The following is a 7,508-nucleotide window of genomic DNA, read 5'->3' on the forward strand; positions in this document are numbered from 1 at the left end:
TATATGGACATGTTGGATTTATCTGCCATGTAGTTCTCTGTATATGCACATTTTGGACTTACATGCCATGTAGCTAGCTCTCTCTATATGGACATGTTGGATTTATCTTCCACGTAGCTAGCTCTCTGTATATGCGCATGTTGGACTTACATGCCATTGAGTTGGTTCTGACTCCGTGAAGCTCTGCACATCAGAACACAATACTGCCTGGCACTGTGTAATCCTCACAATTGCTATTATTTTTTATCTCATGGCTGCTGCCACTGTTTCAATTCCTCTTATTGGGATCTTCCTCTTTTTCATCAACCTTCTACTTTACCAATCACAATGTCTTTTTCCGGGGTCTGGTCCTCCTTGATAACATGTCTAAAGTATGAGAAACGATGTCTCACCATCCTGGCTTCCAAGGAGCATTCTGATTGTACTTCTCTTAACATAGATTTGTTTGTTTTTCTAGCAATTCATGGTATTTTTAATAGTCTTCTCCTACATCATAATTCAAATGTATAGATTCTTCAACAGTTTTACTTATTCAACTGTCCAACTTTCACATGTATATGAGGCAATTGAAAAGACCATGGCTTGAATCAGTTGCACCTCAGTTCTCAAACCAATATCTTTGTTCTTTAACTAAAAAAGAGGTCTTGTGTAGCAACCTTATGAAGTAGCAATTACTGGTCAGAAGATATTGTTTATAAGGAAGAGATTTATTTCCTTGGTCCTGGCAGAACTAGGGACTTCTTATCAGTAGATCACAGCCTTCGCTCAAAGCCTCCATAATCTGTCTCGACTCCACTTTCACTTGCTTGCAGCATGTACTGTGGGCAACCAAAGATCAGCAGTTTGACCCTACCAGCAAGTGAAACAGATGTGGCAGTCTTACTAAAGACTTAGAAACCCTATGGGAAGGTCTATCCTGCCCCATAGAGTCAACACGACAAAAACGGGTTCAGTTGTTTTATTTGCTTTCTATTTTTAGTTTATTCTTCTGGATATAACTTTTCTTTTTGTTACATATGGAATTGCATCACCTAAAAGCATGTGTTGTAAAGTTTATCTTAAGCCAATCACTTTTGAGAAATAATAGTATAGATTAGGTACAAACACAAACTTGCAGCAATAGTGAAAAAAAATAAAATAGAAGCCACATGGAAACTGACAAGGAATTTCAAAAACACTTGAGAAGCTAAGATATGGATTTGCCCTAGGGCAGAAGTAGAGAGAATTCTCCCAGCTCCAGGGCCCTGAACTTGGACTTACAGCCTCCTAAAGTATGACAAAATATTTTTTTTTGTTGTTAAATACACCCACTTCTGCTATTTTGGCTACAATGTTGTTGTTGTTTTTCAGAGCTCTCCTGTTGGGTATAGCTCACAGCAATCCTGCAAAGGATTTCCAAGGAGTGGCTATTGGGTTTGAACTACAAACTTTGTGGTCAATAGTCCTGTATTTATCCTCCAGTGCCATACCATAGCACCAGTAAACTAGTTACAGTCCCCTCAGCATTTTGCCTGTTTGTAAGCAAGTTTAATTCTGGGTGACGATGACATCGATACATTTTAGTCAGGGTTTTCAACTTCTAGTTCTGCTATCAAATATTTCTCTCAATTGATATTTCCCTTTTAACCTGCTAAGAGAGCAAATTATTCAATGCACATTAGCACAAATTGTATACTTACTTGTCTGTTGGTTTCCCACCTCTTGTCCAATGATCTGTGGTAAAGAGAGCAGATGGTATTGTTTTCCACAAATCATAATACTCCAAGGCAGTCTTTACAGAATCACTAGGATAGAGGGTGCTGTGACCCTCTTAACAGGCCATCAAATTGCCAAGAGTCATGATCTATGTTGTAGGCTGCTATTTTCGTTCTCATGTAAAGCGTGAGGAAACGAAAGCACAGAGAGTGCCATGCAGTGAGCATGTTTTACAACTCAATTTCAAGCTTCTTTTTGATGCCAAAACTGATGACATTTCTACTTTATCAAACTGCCTTATATGTAGAATTGCAAATAAACCTTCAACAGCATTCATTCATTCAGAATGTTATTGACTTCTACTATGTGCTAATCACTGTGATTGTTGTTGTTGCTGTTAAGTACAGTGGCGTCAGTTCCGCTTCATAGTGACTATGCATAGGTTTTCCAAGGCTGTAAGTCTTTCTCCTGGGGAAAGAATGCCTCATCTTTCTCCTGGGGAACTGTTGGTAGTTTTGAACTGCTGACGTTGAGTTTGGCAGCCCGACTCATAACCACTATGCTACCAGAGCCCCTTAGAGTAGCTTAAAATACTTATTGATGAAGATCAAAGATCACAATCTTTGAAAGAATCAAATTTCAGCCCTTTTGACTTATAGAAATTAAAGAGGAAATGATGCCGCAGAGGAGTCAGCAAAGCTCCAACCAATGAAGGGTGAGCTGCCTCAATAGCAGGTCAGTCATTGGGGGAGAAACCTGACCTCTGTCTCCATCATTTCACACCAGCTACTGTGAGAGCTGAACTCATCAGTTCTAAAATCAGAAATGTGCTTTTACTGTGCCTAGAATTATCCAAAAATGAAAATGTCTACAAAGAAAGTAAGTTAAAAGAATTTAGGAAAAAACTTGGACATTTGATTAGATAATTAACTTAATTAATTATTAGTATAAAACCGACTCTCTTTGAATGAAAACAGTCCCTAAGATGAGGCTGCATGTATACACTTTCTATTCTGCAGCCTTGTATAGCTCACAATGTAGCCAGGCTGTTTCATTCTTGCATTGTTATCAGAGTTATTTCAGAAAGAGGACCCACACTTACTTTTAAAATAAAAGCATCTGAATTTTCTACTGAGTGATGTGAAAAGACATCTAATTTTTAATTCAAGGACAATCCAAAAAGATTAAATGAATATTGTAATTGTCTAAGAACCAACTTAAATGTTTATTACATACAAACAAAAATGAAATTCACAACTGAAGTCTTATCTAGAATTTCAAAGCAATGAGGTCTAGTAGTCCCACTCCAATACCAGGACTCCTTATAAATAATTTAGAAAATCTAATTTTCTTAGTGCTGTGGGTTAATGCACTGGCTACAATGTTGGTTTGAACCACAAGGTAGGCAGTTTAAGCTTACCAGCTGCTCCTTGGAAACGCTATCCAGGGTCACTACGGTAGGACCCAACTTGACAACACATATCAACAACAATAACAATTTTCTTAATATTGACATCTCTCCCAACCAATTCTCAAAATTATGCAATTAAGAGTGTATGTTTAATCTTACCACTTAATTTTTGTTTTCATATAAGGTTATAGTGAATAATTTTTAATTATCTAAAAGATATTTTCCAATTAAGCATGTCAGTCAATTATAATCATGTGATTAGCAAACTATTAGGAATTTTTTAAAACCTAAAGATGCTATGATCCCAATTAACTGAATATGATTTGTTAGAGTCAACAAAGTTAGTGTCGCTGGTATTCCAGAGCAGAGAAAGAACATCACTCATCTTCTTTGGGGGCTTTCTTTGTGGTTTTCCTTAATACCCATCCGCCTTTACTTGCAACTCAGCATTAGGCTCAGCCTGTGATTACAGGAATACATGCCATCTGATCTCTCTTGTCCTTGATCAACTTCTTTATGTAAACCAAATGGGCTTCTTTTTTCTGTATTTCTCTCATCACCCTATATTTTTTTAACTCCTCGTCCACTGTTTGTAATACTTGCCTCCACCTTATGTCACTTGTATCCAATGGAAAGAAGTATTTATTATTAAGAAACTCCTTTCCATTTTTATCTAGGGATCCAGTTTGAAACAATTCATGTTTAAACACATCTCTGCAATCAGTAGATCGATGCAGACAAGTCTCACAGCAATGGATTTGAATTCATTTCTCTAAGGTGCCTTCATAAAAATGTCCAATCAAAACACTGACTTCTGAGAGCATCTGTTGAACCAGTTAAGTTCAAGGCAGAGAGTTCCATGGAACTTCCCAACAACAACAGGGTTTCCAACGCTGCAACCATTAAGGAAGCAGAAGCTCATTTGTTTCTCTCATCGAGAAGCTGGTCAGTTTGAACTGCCAACCTAGCAATGAAGCACTTTACCATTGTGCCACCAGCGTTCATTGTCATAGTCTTGTACTTCCCTTTTGGCTCAGGTCCTAAGACCTCCCCTTCTCCTCCACTTCAGCCCTTCCTTAGACCTTACCGCTCCTCCCACTTCTGATTTAGTCTGTATTATTAATCCCTACCAGCAGTTCTGCGGGAGAAAGATGAGGCGGTCTGCTCCCGTAAAGATTTACAATCTCGGAAACCCTGTGTGGGGTCGCTATGAGTCGGAACCGACTCCACAGCACACAACAACAACAACAACAACAATTAATCCCTCTGTCTCAATTTGCTCCTTTTGGTTACTATGTTGTTGTTGTTAAGTGCCGTTGAGTCGGTTCCAACCCATAGCGACCCTGTACAGGGTTTCCGAGGCTGTAAATCCTTACGGGAGTACAAAGCCTCATCTTTCTCCCACAGAGCGTCTGGTAGTTTCGAACCGCTGATCTTAAGGTTCGCAGCCCGATTCGTAACCACTACGCTACCTATGGACACATGCTATTGTCCCTTTTATCAACAAAGAAACAGCAAATCACGTATTGCTAGCCATTGCTCTTACACTATTGCTGTAGTTAAGTGCTGTCGAGTCAGTTCAGACTCAGCGACCCTGTTTTGGGTTTCCAAGGAGCAGTAGGTGGGTTTGATCTGCTGACCTTGTGGTTCGCAGTCTAGTGTTGATTTTACAGCGCCACACCAGGATATGATTTTATTATTTCCTACTCTGCTCATTTAAACTTTTTATGTTTGTTTTTCTTTTCCTTACTTTTGCCTACTATAATACTGGTGTGGCGCTGCGGATTAATGCACTAGACTGTAAAGTCAGTTTGAACTGCAAGGTGGGTAGTTTTAGCTCACCAGCGACTTTTCGGAAACCCTATACAGGGTCACTATGAGTTGGAACTGACTCCACAGTACTTAATAATAACAACTATAATCTGATCTTCCAGAAGCTATCAATTTATTGCATTTAAAATTCAGTAGGTTTTTGTTTTTTTATTTGCATTCTTCATAAACTATTTGAGTTTTGTTATATGGAAATTAATTCTGTAATCAACATTGTTGTTGTTATGTGCCGTGAAGTCGGTTCCGTCTCATAGAGACCCTGTACAGGATTTCCGAGGCTATAAATCTTTACAAGGAGCAGAAAGCCTCATCTTTCTCCCGCGGAACAGCTGGTAGTTTAGAACTGCTGACCTTACGGTTCACAGCCCAATTCGTAACCACTACGCTAATCAACATTGGCCAAGTTTTATTGAAAAACAATTGCATTGTTTTCCTTCTGACCTTCTTTCTTTGTTGAGTTGATTCTGTTTTCATTTGGCAGCTGTTTGTTTTAAGAGGCTCTCGTGTAAGCTCTCATATTCTTCATGTTGAAAAGGCAATTGATCTGAGTTCTAATTAACAGGGTCTTCACACAAAGTTTCCAGTTATTACAGCCTTGTTCTTCCTGATTAAAGGTTACGCTGTCTAATTGTGAGACCATGCTACTATACTAACTCTTCAATAACTTTGCAAAACTATATAAATTTTCTTAATGATATTTTTTTTCTTTCTCTTATTTATTTTTTTAATCACATAGACTTTCAAACATCAAATTCAGTTCTTCCTTTGTGCTGAGAAAACGAGCCATGTTTCTGTATTTCTAAATTCTTGTGGTGCTATGGGATAATGCGCTGGACTGCAAGGTCTGTTTGAACCTCAGAGTCAGTGGTTCAAACTCACCAGCCACTCCTTGGGAAACCCTATATAGGGTCACTGTCAGATGAAATTGACTTGATGGCACTTAACACCAGCAACAAGTTCAGTCTGGCCTTTTAAAAAGTTCCAATTCATACACTGGTTTATGCTTGTGGTTATTATATTATGTATGACTGAGTTTAGCCTTCTTACCAAAACATTGATTTTTATTGTTTTATTTTATTTATTTCCTTTTTATATTCACTCATGGTGACTCTCTGAAGTTTTTCTTATCAGTCATAATTTGTTTCTCAACCCATGTCCTGTGATATACACAGTTTCACTTTAAATTTTATCATACTGTTCTTTTGAACATTTGTTTCATTAAATTTAACATTGTATAATATTCTTGGGCTACTTTTTTTTTTTTTCCTAATGATTTTCAAAGGCACACACTATCTCTTTGGTGTATTTTTATTTTCCTCTTACTCATGTTTAATGCTTTCTCTGTGCAGACCCAATGTAAATGGAATCAGAAGGGAAATAAATTCTCATTGCCTCACATTATGGCCCATTGCTCTAGTGCCTCAGGTTGAAGAAAGGGAAGCAGGGGGACTGCTTCTTATTGCAAAGCATGTAGCCTGTTACCTGGGGTCTTTTTCCTCTGCTACTATTTTGGCAACTACTTTATTCAAGTTCACTCTGTTTTCTCAGCAATATACACTGCCAAGAAGCAGTTGTTTAAAGAGAACGAGGCTAGTACACAGTTTGAATTCAGGAAAGGTATGTGTTAGGGCTGTATCCTTTCAACGTATTTGTTTACTTTATAAGCTGAGCAAATAATCTGAGAAGTTGTAATATATGAAGAAGAATGGGGCATGAGGATTAGAGAAAGACTTATTAACAACCTGCAATACACAGATAACACAATATTGTTTGATAAAAGTGAAGACAACTTGAAGCACTTACTGATGAAGATCAAAGAGTACAATCTTCAATATAGGTTATACCTCAATGTAAACGTAAATCCGCACAACTGGAACATTAAACAACATCATCATAAAAGGATCACAGATTGAAGTTGTCAAAGATTTCATTTTGCTTGGATCTTCAATCAGCTCATGGAAGCAGCAATCAAGAATTCAACCAACGGATTTAATTGGGCAAATATACCCCCAAAGTCTTCCTTAAGTTGTTAAGCAGCAAAGATTTGACTTTGAGTACTAAGATACCCCTCACTCAAGTCAGGGTATATCAACTCATATGCATGTGAAACCTGGATAATGAATAAGGAAGACCAAAGAAGAACTGATTCTGTGCATTGTAATGTTGATGAAGATTATTAAATATCCCATGGACTGTGAGAACAAACAAATCTGTATTGGAAGAAGTAAACTTAAATGCTTCATAGAAGTAGGGATGGTGACTTTGTGTCTTATACTCTGGACATGTCCTCAGGAGAGACCTGTCCATGGAGAATGGCATCATGCATAGTAAAGAAGAGACTCAATGAAAAAGAGGAGGGCCCTCAATGAAAAGAATGGACACAGTGATTGCACAAATGGGCTCAAACATAAAAATAATTGTGTGGCTGGCACAGGACTATAAAGTATTTTGTTTTGTTAAGCATAGAGTCACTGAGTAGAAGCTGATTTGACAGCACATAACAGAAATACATACTATACTATGAAGTTCTCAATATCATCAGCCAAAATAAATCCAGTAACAGATTTTAGAA

The sequence above is a fragment of the Chrysochloris asiatica genome, unplaced genomic scaffold (genome assembly GCF_000296735.1).
Source record: "Chrysochloris asiatica unplaced genomic scaffold, ChrAsi1.0 scaffold00021, whole genome shotgun sequence".
Lineage (NCBI taxonomy): Eukaryota > Metazoa > Chordata > Mammalia > Afrosoricida > Chrysochloridae > Chrysochloris > Chrysochloris asiatica.